This window comes from Dermacentor silvarum, chromosome 2 (assembly GCF_013339745.2).
Source record: "Dermacentor silvarum isolate Dsil-2018 chromosome 2, BIME_Dsil_1.4, whole genome shotgun sequence".
Taxonomy (NCBI): domain Eukaryota; kingdom Metazoa; phylum Arthropoda; class Arachnida; order Ixodida; family Ixodidae; genus Dermacentor; species Dermacentor silvarum.
Genome location: NC_051155.1, coordinates 43,023,675 through 43,041,370, shown reverse-complemented (window position 1 = coordinate 43,041,370; position 17,696 = coordinate 43,023,675). Strand labels below are relative to the sequence as shown.

General features: G+C 44.1%; 1 long non-coding RNA gene and 1 pseudogene across 1 annotated transcript; both read right to left on the bottom strand.

The window, feature by feature from the left end:
- Positions 1–389: 389 nt before the first annotated feature.
- On the bottom strand, positions 390–7,367 carry LOC119439985 (uncharacterized; annotated as a pseudogene).
- A 234-nt stretch (positions 7,368–7,601) lies between these two features.
- LOC125942987 (uncharacterized) lies at positions 7,602–10,479 on the bottom strand. Its single transcript, XR_007465463.1, has 3 exons — positions 10,265–10,479; positions 9,124–9,157; positions 7,602–7,778 (listed from the first exon to the last, which is right to left on the bottom strand). It is a non-coding gene; the product is annotated as an uncharacterized LOC125942987 (long non-coding RNA).
- Positions 10,480–17,696: the final 7,217 nt, after the last annotated feature.

The following is a 17,696-nucleotide window of genomic DNA, read 5'->3' as shown; positions in this document are numbered from 1 at the left end:
ATATATATATATAGTGGGAAAATATGCATCTTTCCCATCCATGAATGGCACTTGTCACGCATTTTATAAACGTTGTATAGCTATACCTATTTGTGGACCAAAATGCACAGCATCAATCCAAGGCCCCTGTGTACCTGCACACATGCATGCCCAGGAGATGGATGCTTGGTCTCCATCCAGACATGCATGCCATGCAAACAAAAAATGATTCAGGAAAACACTGCATAGAGGCCATTCGTTTGCAAGGAAATATACGATTGTTGAACTGTAACAGTCATATTTCTCTTGCAACAAAGGCAGATAATATACACTATACAGCACCTGGTCATCTCTTGCTCATTTGAAAAATGCGTGGCACAGGTGGGTTTTTGTACACATGAGATTGCGGATTAGTTTTGGTATCAAAGTAAATTTATTAAGAACGTCAGTAAAATAATTAACGCAACACAAATACATATCACCTGACCTATTTTAATGCAGCATACAACTTCAAAAAGAACAGTTGCTAACATTGCATATGGGAAATGATCCGCAGCATCGTGTATACTCTCCGCTGACCTACCACAACAATATATGATATCAGCTTTCGTGACTATGTAATAAGCCAGAAGTACGTATCAACCTTCTAGAGCTTTTAATTTTTTTACGACTAGAATCTTGCTTAGCTATTGAAACTTAAAAAGAGCTAATGATGTAATAAAAAAGACAGTTTACCTGTAACATTTAGATAAGAAAGGAGTGTTGAATAGTTTAACCCTTTCTGTAATGCATATGAAAAATGCCAACAGTGACCGAGACCAAGGAACGCACATGGAGAATGCTTCTAAGTTTCAACGATTTGTGGTGCTGACAATAAAAAATTGTTACTGTAATCATTTTATGGCTGACAGGTAAATGATCAGAAAGCAGAAAACCACATGCTGCCAGTGGGATTCCAACTAACCACATCTGAAAATAATTACACTAATAATTTCCAATTACTAACACTGCAAATTAAAAAAAACGAATAGCGTTGCCATAAGCTTGCCTTGTTCTCGGTGACTGTTGGTTTCCTTCATATGTATTGCAGAAATGGTTAGACAAAACAAAACGTGCATCAGAAAATTACAGCTAAACTCATGATGAGGTAACAATGCACAGCTTCAGCACATTCAGCATGGCACACTTTTGGCGACATTGTTCAAGAACTTTGTAGCCACCACTCTAGGGGTACTCAATGTGAGCCCAAGGAAAAGGCGCTCCAACACAAGAGTGTTGAACAGCTTGCGGTCGTACTGCATAATGACGAGCCAGTAATAATTTAAAACAGCCCAGCCCCTCCTCCCCATTTTTCACTGCAAACAACATCTCGCGGTCCACCTTGATGTGGAGGTCAGCCTCTTCAACGTCTTCTCCAGAAAATACGATGCAAGAGGTTGCAGGAATGCTCGGGTCCTGTAGTGGCAAGAAAAAATATTGCATCATCACCAACAGACCATGAATAGTACATTGTCACCTCTTCCTACTTATTCACCCTTTATAAACCTATATGCAGGTTATACACGATTTCAATGTAAAAAAAACATTGTTAACAATACAAATGGCTAGTTGACATTTATGCACCCAATTTTGGTTTATGCCCGACACAAATTTTGGGACCACACTCGGCAGTGTCCAGACTTCTTGAGATGGAGGCTTTATTTTATAATAAATATGTTCCACAGGATTTGCTGAGGCCAAAATTTGCACAGAATTTGCTTAATTTAAACATTGCTGAGAACTAAAACAGCGCACTTCTCTACCAAGCTGTTTTGTGCATGCCATTTTAAGATTCCACTTTCACAAAAAAGTGAGTGCATCATAAGGCAGAAGCGAAAATTGCATCCATAATCCTTCATGTGATAACACTGTGTGACACCACTGGAAACTATCTGGCATATATATATTGAATAAACATATAGATGCAGGTATGGGCCCCACTTTTTGCAATTTAGGAAGGAGGGGATTGGCCCTTACTTGAAAATGGCATTTTCAGTTCCATTTTTAAAGGACTAGACACCTTATTTTAGTCGCATGTTTTCTTCTTTTAAATGATGCGGTAGACATAATAAATGGTTGGCCATATGGTATTCGCATTGCCAAATAATTATTATTTGAATTTATTTTCTCATGTTCCAATTTCAGTTTCATCAATCCAACGAGGGCTGTGACGTGCAGTTGAGGTCACGCAAGACATGATAAAACAACAATATAAACACTGATATAGTTTCAATTGCCTACAACGCTTAAACACGTTTCAAGAGCTATAGACCACAAATGATGTATCAGCAGTTATATTGCAGCTTTTTTGCTGTCTCGCGTGACCTAAACACCAACTACACATCACATTGCAGGCATCGTTAGGATGATGAAATCAAAACAAACATCACGAAATAAATTCAATTATAAATTATTCAGCGTTCGTAGGCCAATAATACTGGGTGATCATGAATATTAATGTCCAACGCATCATTTGGAAGAAAATGTGCATGCAGAAATTTGGTCCTTAAACTATAAATTCTTGGTGAACTATTGCCCTATACAATTTCATGTTATTTCTGGCACCTAGTTCCAAGACATATTTCAGGTTCTTTGTCGCTATTACTTCGTAGTTGCTCGGGCCCTGCTCATCACCACACTTGTAAATGAAGTCTCTGTTCAGTCCATTGGCATTCAAAATTCCAGTAATGTTATGCTTGCTCAGGCCCTGGTCGTCACCACTCTTGTAAATAAAATAATCTCTTCAGTCCATTGATTCTGAAAACGCCAGTAAGGTTAAGCGTATAAAGTCTGAAGACGCAACATGCTGTGCATTCATAATAGTAGCTGGCAGCTCCCCGGGGAACACCTTTATGCTTTTAGAGTACTTGCTTTACTTATTTCTTCACTACTTTGTTTGCAATATGATTCTTAAGATTGTTTTTATATTATTGGCTCCCAAAATTGGGGGGAGCCGCCTATACAATAGTGCAGCCATTGTCCGTATATGGTATTTATCTACCATGTTTATGTGCCACATGTTGCTAGGTAGCAAATACACAAGATAACCAACAAATGCTTAACAAAAGTATAAATTTCCTGAAAAACAAACACTGCTTAAAACATCAGTAAAAACGCAAACAAATGCAAATTATACAGTGGATTCTCTTGCCCAGAGAAGTCATGGCTGCTTCAGGTCCAACGTGATTTATTTGATTTAAACATGCGCACCACCAGTTGGGAAGTGTTCGCCTCAAGCACTAGCTGTAGAATGAAATCTCAGTGCAGTTTTTGGAACTATCACAGGCGCACCATATGGCAAGGTTTTATGACGTCCCTTACCAGACAGCAGCAGTCCTCGAATAACAACCATATATTTAGGGAGTAGGACCTTTGGTCATTTTTTTATTCGACAAACTTTTCCTGTGGTTGTTGTCAAGCATGTTTATTTTTTTTCGGTGAATTATTGACGAATGAAATATTGATTTTTTCAAAAGTCACTAAGAGTCCAAATCTCAGTGTTCTTGCTCGCGTGAAAAGTTTAAACAGTAATTATCGTGTAATGGTAATGCTTCGAGCTATGCTTGTGGAAGGAATTGCTATGATTAAAAAATAACACGAATTAAGTCAGGTAGCCAACAGACAAAATCGCAAGTGGAAGTTTTACTTCTCGAAGGACTATAGGCTGACATGTTAGCACTGGTTGGTAACGGTGGGTTCAGCACATGGCATGACGTAAAAAAACACCCTCTTTCCTTGATGTGCTAGTGAAACTCGTGGAAACTGTTCGAGTTTTTGTGTATATCGAAAGCCTACACACACAGCGGCAGATATCTGCAGTTTGGCTCAAACCACTCCATATCCCACAATACACTGGTAGTCGCAACGCAACTGCAAAGACCATCTGCAGTTCAAGAGAGGAGAGAAAAATATAGGAGAAAGCGATTATCATGGACCTCTTGAACAATGGCTACAAAAGAAGCTTCATTCACCACGTGTTGCAACAACTTGACCTGGGCGCTCACACACCCCTCAAACACTTTCCTACATGAACCGTCAGTAATACTGCCTTCCGACAGCCATCCCTTCGGATCTCCGTCACGTACATTTATAGTATAAGCAAACAGCTAGCATGAGTGCTGGGGAAGGAGGGTATCCATGTAGTGCAAAAACCCACATCAATGCTTCAGCGGCTCATACCACGACTATAAGATCGGCCTCCAAAAGAAGAGGTGCCTTGTGCCTGAGTGCTACACCTCCTATATCGGTGAGACGAAGAATTTCCCAGAAAGAATTCGGCTGCACAAAAACGATGTAGGCAGTTTCAATGCAGAGCGCAATGCCCTCGCAGAACATTGTGAGAAGCATGACCATCGCATCAACTTCGACGGCACCAGTGTCATTGGCACTAACGCTAACCACTTGAGGAGGCTCTACCTAGAATCGTGGTATATGCAAGCCATGCAAGGAAACCTGAACAAATCCACGGGAGCACTTCCAAGCGTATAACTGCACGACCTTCAATACCACCGGCGAGCACGACAACAAAGAGACCTAGACCAGGAAAGGTGGAAAGCACAACACAAGACTGCTCAAGAACGATATGTGTGGTCTTTCCGAGCGTCAGTTTTAAATTAAAACAAATCTTGGCTGGAGAGTCATTCTTTACTGACAATTTTTTAATAAGCCAGACAGACATCTGTAGATGTTTACCTTTATAACCAAGATATGCACTCGCGTGCGCACTGCAGGCGTTGCAAAAATGGTGCGCTGCACTTTGACAGTGCTAACATTCTAGATGAAAGCAAAGATCACAAGTAAACTCCTGGAAGCGCATCATACGAGGAAAAGATGCAATACCTCCGAGAGCAAACCTTCAGTTTTCTTGTACAGATAAAAATAAGACCTTTTTCCGCCTCAAGATAAGATGCACCTTAGAGTGTATGTCGGCCCTAAGTTCACCAATGGGACACGTCTTTCGTTTTGCATTGTGTGCATGCATGCACGATGCAGCGTTTATATTTAGCCTGCCATGTTGCAAGAAATTATTTGCAAGTTCTTGCGCTGCAGTTATGTCCTCGAAAAATCTAGTTTTTTCAGAGATGAGGTGTACCTGACTACGCAGAATGAGAACTTATCTTCACAGGAATTCAGGTCGGCCATTTAAAAGTCATTTATTCGTTTTTTTAATGGGCCCAGATATCTGTTCCGATATAAATTAAGCTTCCCGTGTTTGATGCAGAACTATCACAGTAAATCACAGTGCGTTTACGACCAATTTTGAGCTAAGCTCATGGGTACTAAACATTCATTGTAGCAGAACAAACTCGCAAGAAACTTATCTGCTCTTGCACAAAGATGACAGACCATTAAGTTCTTTGACATTGAAAGACAGAATCCGAAGTGCTGCAAGTGTTAGGATGTCTCCAAAGCGAAAGGTTTATAGCGAACACTTTAATGCACTTGTTTAGTATCTTCCTAAAGTTCCCTAAATCTGTGACAAAGGTTGGTTTTGAAAACTATTAATGCTGTGATTTTCTGTCACTAAAAGCAAATGAACACTGGTGCTAAGGTAACATCCCCTTATTTATCTCCACTGCACCTTGAAGACCTTTACCGTCAAGAATATTCTGTGCCTGCCATGGCACAGAATATTCTTGATCTACACATGTAACTGTGCAACACTAGGCCAGTTTATTTCCATTCCACAGATCAAACAAGCTACCATTAAAGAATTTAAGTTTTAGACAAGATATGCGTTGAAAACCTGAAGAACTGTCTTAAAAGAACGAAATAATTAAACACAGATGTACTCTAATGTTATGCCTATGAGACGAAACCCTGCAAAAAAATGTCACGGAGTGTAGGCCTAAAAGCTGCCGATGAAGCCTTTGTAACAGTACTCACGTCGTGTTCGCAGCCTCTCCGGTGACATCTCACGAGCCTTTTGAAGTGATGCCATTACACTTGTTTTGCAAGGGATGTGTTTCATTTCTGCCATTTTCACAATTTTGTTGATCCCTTTTGCAATACAAGGTGATGGGTAAATCTTATCAATCTTAATCAGCCTTGCAAGGTCACTGCAAAATTGCAAAAAAAAAGATGTGTCCGAAGTGCACTACAAGAACCAAGCTAATACATAGCAGTTATTTTTACCATCATGTTATCTACAAGCACACAATTTACATTGAAGATTTGGCAAGCGACAGATGTAAACAATCCAAGTGAGCACTCTGACCTCACGAAATAGAAATGGCATTTTTCTTCTGAAAGTGTATGAGAAACTGAAAATTTCTAGTCACACAGAAAAGAAAACCAAGTTATGGTGCTCATTGTTTACTCTTTTTTTATTGAAATAAAAATGAATAGAGTTGTCACCATGTCTTAGCCACCACTACCCTTTTTCGCTTAACACAGAAAAGTAAAAAAAAAATTGTCGCAGTTTCACCCGAAAGGCGAAGCATCAATTGCGATAGCAAATTAGTTGAGAGCTATATGGAGTAAGCATAGTAGTTTTATCAGCTGTATAAATTTGGACATGCAGCAGCATCAGCAACGCGCAGTACTGTTGACGCCGTCGTCGTGCCCGCGTTCGCACCGAACGTGCCCGGCGTTGGTGACTGTTGCCGGTGCCTCTGCGGGTGGCTCGGAGGTTTTCGATGAGATCTGAACAGGACACTCGTCGAGCAGCGCCAGAAGTCTTTACCCACCTTCTGTCTCCCAACGTTTTTACATAAATAGGGATTTGGTGCCGCAGCTAAACGTCGCCTCCACTCCCTCCACCCCCCCCCCCCGGCCTTTCACGCCACGGAAGAAGTCGCGTTTGCTCTCTCTCTCTATATATATGGTGATTGTAAAGAAGAGATGCTTAATTCTGCAGCCCTTCATGGAGCACAGCGCAGAACGCGCGTTTGTCTTCCGCCGTGTGTTCGCTCCCCATGAAAGTGCGCGTCCCTCGCGCCATTTCAGTCGCACATACAGCATATGGCGCACGGCGATTTCATCACCGTTCGTTGACGTCATACGGAACCTCACGGCGACGGCAGAAATCCGCTTTGGAGTGTCCATATAATTGCTATCGCAATAATAAAAAAAGAAAGTCTTGCTTTCGGTGAGTTCAAAGGTTATCTCTTCAACACAGTTCTCTAGTATTTTTCACACATAAGCACTATGCACACACACACACACACACACACACACACACACACACACACACACACACACACACACACACACACACACAATGTAGTTCAGTCAGTATTCATCACAAATGCCAGTGTCTTCATACAAGCATTGAACGACTTTCATTGCTTTGTGGTGTACCTTTTGATGGCCAAGCGTCTGTGGCGCAAGGACAGCCTTGGTGACATAGTTAATGAGTCTTCTGCCCGAATACATTAGAGCACTAACTTTTCATCAGATAAATATGTAGAGAGCAGTAGTCTTTCTTGTAGTACACTAGAACATGTGTGTGCATTAAAATTAGTTTTTAAACCATTTACAAAACCTCTAGTTCTTTTTGCATGCAGCCGCCTCCACAACCATGCAGGCTAAGTTAATGTAAATGCTGTTTCATACATAGTAGCAAAAGTACTTACCCTCTCAAAGCTCATCATGTATGGGTACATCCTCTTCGCCTCAAGAATATTATTTATCAAGGCTAGCCGTTCATTGATTTGATCCTCGTTAGGGGAGCGTTTGTGACATTCACAACTGAGCCAGTCCGTGTGCATTGCAAAAATTGTTTCGTCTTCTCCGGCTATTGTAGAGATAGCAACGTCCTGAGGGAAGCAACACCAATATAGCTGATTGCAGCATAAATATACCTGCAATATGCAAGGAAATATTTCAGTAAGGTTCAAGAGGTATTGTCAAAAGTTAACGGCCTCATTTACAATCGTTTTTATGTGATACATTTACACCAACACACAACTACGTAGGATTTCGTCAGCCATGAAAATAGCTAATTAGGTGGATTAACATATGGCCTTGTTCCCACCTGCTAGACAGGCAGCAAAACTACAAAGGACTGTGGTCGAGCATCAAACAACTTTATTAGTACCCCAAAGGCCTCGTTTCAACTGTGTCCTTGCATTTTGTTGCAATTGGTCTTTCTGATTTATAGTATTTAGTTTTGCCTAGCTAAATTGATTTGTTAAGTATTTGGCCAGCCTAAATTGTATCACGAATCCAAAATACTTTGATACCACCTCAAAACAGAGAGCACTCAAAAGACAGAATTAAATTCTGAGCGCTTCTACTCAGTGAAAATTAGAAATAGTTGAAAGCATTAGCAAATGAAAATACTACGGTCACCATTAGCTTGCTACACGTCATCCTAGATAAACAAATCAACATATTGTATTTTACTGCGGAATGCCTCCCACGATCTTTTGCACTTTCTGCCACTGGAGCTCCACTGTGGCTGTTTCTTCACTGCCCTTCTTGCGTGACCAAAACTTCGTACGGTTCTCGCCCACGCGACCATCACTAGGGAGAACCCTTCACTAATTCTTGAATCTGTAGCGCAAGGCTACCTTCCAGGAGTCCCGAGAGTTGCATGAACAATAAAATAATATTGTGCTCCAATTCAGAGGTCACTTATTGTAAAGGGCCAAATGAAATGTTTAGTAGGCATGATAGAAACAAGGAAAGGGCAAAGCAGTGCAAACAACACAAATGACAGAACACATGCTGATACTACCAATTGAAAGTGGTTTTATGAGCATGCGCAATAAGTTCTCCCAAGAAAGAACAGAAAGATTAATGACACCCCAAAAAACAAAAGTCAGACACAATTTCTCAGAGAAAAGAACTTAAGATTTCAGGTAGAGCAGTTTCTTTACGAGTGTGGTTGAAGGCGGGCTGACGCAAGTCAGCCCGCCTCATGTAGATAATGAAAGCTTCATAGGTTTCCCTAGGTGTCTTTCCTTGATATTAAAACGCATGTCTGGTGAAGCTTCTGTCCGCAGTTATTACGTTTGGAGTGTATGGCAATATTGCTCTCTGTTCCAGCCTCAATGAATTTGTACGCTCAAGGATTTGTACGATAATGGATGTGCCCAGAATCACATTGTCTAGAATCCCCACAGCTGGCTGCCCCAAGTAAAATAACAATTTACTTACAGCTCCACTTCCTACTACGTCCCTCAGTTGCGGGCTGTAAGCACACCGCAAGCAAATTACTACATCTCGAACTTTCTCACCAGCAAAACTATTTGATCATCTCAACAACTCGGCTAATAAAAAAGATCACAAAAAATTTGGCGGGGCTCCAAATGCTCTGATGTATACAATGTGCAAAATACGCATGCTGCCACTCCAACCACGTTCCACCTACATATGCTCTTGTCATTATCAAACAGCAGATGCAAAACACGTAGCAGGTGCATTTGAAGTGGAAGCGTGCTCTGTCTTCAAATTTATCAGCAAAATTTAAGCTAGTTAAAGGCTACACATACACATACCTCGAGAGCCCCACGGGGGGTCTTCAGAAAAGTTCTAGCATCTTTTCGAAGATTCCGGAAACACCCGTGTGCTCTTTGAAGTCGGAGAAGCAGTGTCAGTGACCTGTGAGTAACGTTACATTGTAGAGCCCACTTTGCAAGCGAAGCTGCGAAATTTTAGCTGCTAGTGCATTGGCTTCTTGCCCGTTCTGCGGTTTCCTGCACGTCAGCGTTAAATACATCGGAAAACCGTTCTTCTGAATCCTCACCGGCTTCGGATAGTCACCAGTCGACGGAAACCTCCGCATTACGATCTGAACAATCTGAGCTGCTTTCTGTGCAACCTGGGCCGGTATTTTGTAGCGATGCCTTATGCTTTATTTACTAGTCTTATCATCCACCACTCACGGCCGGCTGATCCCGTTGATAACGTGAACGGACCGTCGCTCTGACCGCTGACCAAGCGCGAAAAGCGCGAAGGGGAATTAGCATCGGAAAGGCATCGCTACAAAATACCAGCCTTGAACAATACCCTGTAGCCGCGCTACTGCTAACAGGCGTTGCGCTTACTGCACTGAAGCTAGGATACTCGATTTCGGAGTAGCTCGCTTAGGTTCACTTTTGGGCACGCTACTGCTAGCCCGTCGCGAACGCTTACTGAGCTGCCGGTACGCAAGGCTGTCGCCTGCCTCGACAGGCTGGCCAAGCGCTTCAAACAATTCGGCAACCTCGCGGCGTGCTCTACTCTTGACATATCTCAACATAGTATTCATAATCAATACACATAAGCGTGCTGGCTGCGCTAACAAAAGTTTACTTACCGTTACGAGACAAAGGGCTGCTGTTCCCACCGGAGCTCGCATCGCGCTTTCTGTGCCGCCGCTTTCGATGGTGCGATAAAGAGACGTTCAAAGCTTGCGGTACGTACGACTTTCCGATCGGTGGGCACTCTGGAGGACGCCAGTGACGATCACGCAGCCCCAGCCCCAACAGCAATTCAAAAAACTAATGCAAACACGCGACTTCAATTTCACTCCGGCTCGGCACGCGCCCTAAAGGACACTAATAAAGTTATTCATCCATCCATCCATCCATCCGACAAGAATGATGCAATCGCAACGCAAATACGCCGCCAAATCAGGCAGAAGGAAAACGCGAGACGTTGCGCCACAGCTGCTTCTTGCCAATTCTTCTTTATAATTGCTACTACAATTACGGTATTATTTTATAGTAATAAATGTAATAATGTGTAATAATAATTATACAAAAAACGCAACGTTCAGAAGGTTTTATATTTAAAGTATAAACGAAAAGCTGTTGATTATTGTAAGCGCCATTTTGTTAAGGACAATTTACAGGTTTTAGGCGTGAAATTTGAAATTTTACGTTCATTTGCTAGAAAAAGTTATTTCTAAGAAACAAGCAATTAGCACAATACTAATACCGATTGCTAGACTTACACGTGCACCAACCAAAAATGATCGAATTGGGGTAGGCAAGAGATAAAGGCGAACTTTGGACGCAATGATTTATAGCGCGTCGAAACAAAAAGATAGCAATTTGTAATATTGTTTATATTTCGGGAACTGTCACTTCTTGAGATTATTTAAACCAGTAGGTTGTGATTTAAACTATACAAAAGCAACAAAATTAACAACGCAATTATATTAAAATAGGGCATGAGATATTAAAATTATAAAATAAAATAGCACAGCAATTATATAATAGAAATTTAGACACAATGTCGTGTGCAATATTACGAGGCTGCGCGGGGAATATGCTTATATTATGGAGTGGATTGCAGATAAGCCTTGAAGGTCAATCATATAAATTAACACGACAGCGTTAAGGACCCAGTGTCGCAGAAAATGCGGCGTTGGTGTCGGCGTAAGCGCCGGCGTCCGTGGTAGAGAAAATCATCCCGGACCACCCCGACCGCGCAGGCCCTCCGTGTGGCGCAAGGTGTTAGCGAACAAAAATTGAATTTCTCACAGTAAAATCCATCAGAAAAAATGGTAAAGTACGACTTAACCACAACCTACAGCCATGGTGGCATCGGATTATAATTTGAATGTACGAGAAAACAATTCTGGTACGAGGAAACGCAAACAAAAACCCCTTTTCCAGCATTTCTACTATACCAACAGTGGCGCGCTCGGGTAGTTTACTTGCGAAAATCCTATCCAGATGTCGCTCGCATCCTCGACAAGGTCAAATTGGGACTTGGCCTGCCTAATGCGTTCTGAACACGCGCGCGCGCGTCGGGGCAATAGCAAACAATTAATAAAATAATTAAAAAGGTCCCAGGGCCTTCACATTTTAATATAAGACCACTTATATTGCCCCTGTAAAAACGTCTTCTCAGCAATCCATTTCTGTTTAAAAGTGAAGCCCACTTTAAGGGGATTTGTGTAAGTTTGGTCTTTTCAGCTGGATTTCCCACATTCTGTGTTGAAGTGAAGCCTAGTCATAAAGAAAAATGCGATGCGAACGGGGCCCGATAACTCTATCGCGTTCCACTCTTAACGGCGAAGCTTAAGCTTCCCTCCATTTTTTTTTTTGCTGCGCGAGATTTCAGTATAATTCTCAATCACTTAAACATCTCAGCCATTAAAATATATTATACTATAGCACTTCCTAACGTCGGGGTAAATCTATCCGTAATTTCATATCAATAACTTCGGGCGTGTTAAATACTAATAATAACAATAATAATAACAATAATAATAATAATAATAATAAAAACCCAATAATAACAATAACAGTACACACCACGTAAGTGCATACATAAATACATACATACATACATACATACATACATACATACATACATACATACATACATACATACATACATACATACATACATCCTGCACGCCTAGCTACGAAACGTAGGAGGTATGGTTAAAGTGCTATGTGTACCAATTAATTTTATGGTGCCTGAATGATATCCTACGTACATCCATAGTACGTTATCTGGTAGTCTAACATTCATGTAGATAGTACATCTTATAGACATCCATGCATTTCCTTATAAAAAGGTACCTACTCGAGACGTAATATGTACGTCACCTCAAGACGTTGACGTTTGGATCAATTATAGACGTTGAAGAGAGGTTCGTGGTTCACTGGGTATGACTGAGATGTCGGCTTTTTATATTTTGTGAATCTCCGAAATCTGTGTGGAAACAGAAGTTGCACCATTCACTGCAAGAAAATTTATCACTTGTATTTGCCGCTGCTATAAATTTGCACGAGCAATATGCATATAGAATTACAATGCATTTTCGAAGGTAAGAAATGACATAACAAGCTCGTATTTTCCAAGACAAATAAAGATTTATCCTGCACAATACTACTACACTACATGTACAGTCGTAGACAAAAGTTTGTAGGCCATGTGTTCCGCAAACAAAGCCGATAGATTTATTAACCGCTGGTTGGAGGCCGCACTTACGGTGAAAGTGAAAATGCTGTTAATTCAGCTCCCCAAGTGCCGTACACAGCCGACGGCAATGAGCTTGCGCGTAATGCCTGGTCAGCGCCGCTCGCAAGTCGCAGAGGTTGAGGCTGCACGAGCGCCAGGAAAAAACTGGACCTTCCCCTCGGCCGGACGCTGCCGGCGCTCAGCCGATCACTAATTTAGCAAGGCTCCTAGTGAGGCCGCGGTGGCTAGCCAGGCGACCACTAAAAGATATCCGCTTCGTTTGCTGATCACGTGGTCCACAAAATTTTGTCCCATACTGTACATCCTTATGAGCACTTAAGCACCAATTGTTATAGCACCCTTCTTGCACCCTCGTTTACACCCTTTTGGTAAATGCACCCTTTGCGTCCTGCTCGTAGGGTGCTCCGCCCCAAATAGAGTGCTCGAAGGGTGTGCAGTGGGGTGTAAATTTATGGAGCACCCTATTTTACACCCTTAAGGGTGAGAAATTGTTTAGTGTGTGGGCGCAAGGTTTAAACTTGTAGCTTGTTCTGAAGAGAAAGTGAATAAATAAATGAAACTATGCTTCATTTATTTGTGAGAAATCCAAGTTGCACGTGTTACGGTGGGGTAGGTGAGCCTCAGCTAGGCGACTGGCCACGGCCGTCTGGTGTTGAGCGATCGGGCAGTGACGAGACGCTCTCGCTATGCCCATAATTATCCGCCGACTATTTCTTGACGCCTTTTATGCGGTGCCCCCTTCCCATTCTTAAAATTATTTTCTGTTACTTTAGTCACTGTCGCACGCTTCAACATTCACCATGCAGCGGATTTTGAACGGCGTGTCGGCCCCTAGCATTCCTATATTTATTTCTGCGTAGACTTCGAGGCCACTATTCACCTACTTACCCTCCCACCTGTTTGTTGTGGTTTCTTAGCTTCCCTGGCCCAGCACACCCGTCCTTGCCATATCTTGCCGTGAGCAAATGAGCGTTCTGTAAGTCTTTCTTGTCGATGCTCAACACATTTAGCAAATGTAATGCTATCTTTTCCGCAAAGTAGTTACGAAACTAATGATGGTCAGTTAATTTGCAATCAGCATGTCATTAGCACTTCGTGGTTCCAGCTATGATCTAGGCAGTCTGACCTGAACCGATTATTTTTTAAATTTTGCACGTCTGAGAAAACTCGATCTCGGTTCCGTTTGTGCCTTTGTATATTCAGCATCTCATAGCAGCACACACTACGCGACTTATCGATTCACAAGTTCAAATAAAGTCAGCCTATCTCCTGCGTTCTCAAACGCGCTCACGATCTGCAGATGCATTGCAAGAGTCGTCTTATTTCTCCGACCTGCCACGCCGACCTCCCGTAGCTCTGACCGGCAACAGCTCACTGGTTCATGAAAACGCAAAGATCATGTTTCTAACGTGACTTTTTTGGAATTAGGAGGTTAGTGGGTGCACAGATGTGAACAGATTGCGAAATTTGATAACAATGAAAAAGCCTGACGCTTGACTGCGGAGCGAACTAAATTTCTGGTCAAATAAACACACACACAGCTTCATGCGAATAATCGATTCTTTATCGCGCACAATCGACCACTTACATACACAAAAAGAGTCAGCAATCGTCGCCACCAAAACGATTCATTAAAATGATCGCACATGCCACGTACAAGTCCATAAGGCATCGCCAAAGATGAAATTGTTGACAGTCCTAACAATTTCCTCGTGAATTCATGTGAGCGCTCACGAGATAACGGAATCCTGGCTAAAACAAACAAACAAAGAAAATATTATAAACAGAACAATGCACATAGGCGGGTCCATCTTTGATCTCATATGGGCAGCGGCGAAAAAAATATGCACAGCGAGTTCCACTTTGCCTCTTCAACTGGTCGACTTGACTAGGGAATTTCGGCCTCCATTCTGGGTACATGAAAGAGCTAGTTTTGGTGAGCAGCCCAGAATTGCCAGCATGGTGTTTTCTATACCGCTAACCTTGGGCGATGTTACGGTTGGTATTTAGTCTCGCGCGTAACGTGGTGCGAAACTGTGACGAGGCTAACCAGGGAGAGGGTGGTAACCTCGCCGAGCGACGATTGAGGTGTTGGTAGGCGACACACGTGACGTAATCGCTTGGCGAGGTTTTCCATTATGCAATTGACGGGGCCGCCGCGGTAGCTTAGTTAGCTAAGGCGTTGCGCTGCTGAACACGAGGTGGCGGGATCGAATCCCGGCCGCGGCGGCAGCATTTCGATGCTGGTGAAATGCAGAAACGCCCGTGTGCTTGCGTTCTAGTGCACGTTAAAGAACCACAGGTGGTTAAAATTAATCCGGAGCCCTCCACTATGGCGTGCCTCATAATCAGAACTGGTTTTGGCACGTAAAACCCCAGAAAGAAGTATACAATTGACGGCAAACGCCCAGGTTAAACAGCTTCGCTGTTAAAAAAATGTCGCAGTTTCGCCCGAAAGGCGAAGCATCGATTGCGATAGCAAATTAGTGGAGAGCTATTCGGAATAGGGATAGTAGTTTTATCAGCTGCATAAACTTGGACACATTGGCTTACTAACGGAATTACCAATCGTGGTGTCAGCGCGCACAAGCAAACATGAATAGATCACACTGCATGACCGCAGCCAACGACTGTCAAAACGCTGGCAGCAAGCGCAAGTTCGCGCGGTCTATCGCTTCAACGGAAACTGAGCGGCGAATGCACAGCGCATACAAAGGTCAGAGCGGAGATAAAAGACGGCGCGGGCGACCACCTGGCAAAGCTCAAAGAAGTTGTTGGCAGAGGAGAAGCTGCCCCCCCCCCCTCTTCCCGTTTCTTGCTTTTGCGTGGGAGATTGAGTGGCAAGATACGCTTTTGGTGCCGGAGCACAGCGCCGCCCCGCCTCCCTCCCTCCCATACCCCCACCGCCTTTCGCGGGACGGTCGCGTTTGCTTTCCGCCGTGCGTTCCCTCTCCGTGATAGCGCGCGGGCGAGTTCGCCCTCCGTGATAGCGCGCGTCCCCCGCGCGCTTTGGCTCGCGCATTCGGTGCGCGGCGACGATTTTATCGCCCTTGGAATCTATACGGAACCTCACGGCGATGACGACGGCAGAAATCCGGTTGAAGTGTCCTTATAATTGCGATGGATGGATGAAGAACTTTATTAGTGTCCTTTAGGGCGCGTGCTAGCACGCAGCGGGCCGCTCCTACGTCGGGACAGAAAGGCCGAGCCTCTCCGCCGCGTCGCGGGCCCGTTGGACAGCCCATAACTGTTCTTCGAGGTTGGGGCTGCGTAGAACCGCATCGCAACGTAAAGAACTGTTGCTTTCATCGCCGCGTAACGCGGGACACCGCCAGAGCGTGTGAGGTAAGCTCGCTAAGTCATTGCATAGTGCACATGTATTTGTGGTCTGAATTTCGGGGTACATTTTGTGAAGAAGTAGGGGGTTTGGGTATGCCCCCGTCTGTAGAAGCCTTAGTGTTAAAGCCTGAGGTCTATTGAGTTTACAATGCGGGAGGGGGTAGATCCTACAAGCCAAGTAAAAATGCTTAGTAATTTCGTTGTACGAGAGCGGAGAGTCCCGATAGTCAGTACCCCCAACGTCACGCTGCCCGGTGGTACTCGTAGCTACGCGGTTGACAATCCCTCGCGCAGCATTGTGTGCCGACTCATTGAGGTTGGGCGGGGCACCCTCGATCTGTCCCATGTGGGCTGGAAACCAGATCACTGTGTGTGGCTTGATCTGCTTGCTTCCTAGTATCCCTAGGGCCAGCTCGGATATGGTTCCTTTGGCAAATGCCCGAACGGCTGATCTCATGTCACTGTAGATTGATGTCCTCTTGTCGTCCATTAAGGCCATCGCTATTGCAGCCTGCTCTGCGGTCTCAGAGGACGTCGTCCGAATCGAGATTGCGTTCGTTACTTTACTTTCATGGTCTACGCTAACCGCAGCGAAGGCCTGTCCATCGGCGTCGCGAGCTGCGTCTACAAAACTGTTCTCCGAAGCCCGTTCACGAGCATTTTCCAGGAGGGCCTTCGCGCGCGCCCGACGTCTTCCCACGTTGTGTTCCGGATGGACGTTTCGTGGGATCGGGGCGACAGTGATGCGGTCCCCGCTGCTCTCGAGGGATGCTGCAGAACTTTGTTTTGACTACTGTGGGGGAACGCCCAGCTCCTGCAGGATGTGTCTTCCAGCTTGTGTGGTAGATAGCCTGACGAACTGGGCCCTCTCCTGCGCTTCCGCCAATTCCTCGAGCGTGTTATGCATGCCGAGTTGAAGTAAGCTTTCCGTGTGTGTATATATGGGGAGGCCGAGGGCTCTCTTGATTGCCTTCCTGATTAATGCGTTGAGCTTATCCCGCTCCGATGTTTGCCAGTTGTGCATGGCCGCGACGTAAGTGAAATGACACATTACGAACGCATGCACCAATTTCATGAGGTTGTCTTCTCCGAGGCCTTGCTGCCGGTTGGCCACTCTTCTTATTAATCTGATGGCATTGTCCGTCTTCTTAGTGAGACGCAGCACTGTCTGGTTGTTAGAGCCACTCGACTCGACCATCATGGCGAAAATCCGGATGGCATCCACCCTCGGAATATAGCCTCCGTATTTTGTCCGTAGTTTGATGTCGCATTCGGCGAGTGGCTTCCATCCCTTTGGTTTGGGGCCTCTGCGCTTGGGTCGATATAGTAGCAGTTCCGACTTGTGAGGTGAGCACCGAAGGCCCGTGGACTCGAGGTATCTCTCGGTAGCATCAATCGCCTCTTACAGGGCCGTCTCTACCTGTCCATCGCTACCTCCCGTACACCAGGTGGTGACGTCGTCTGCG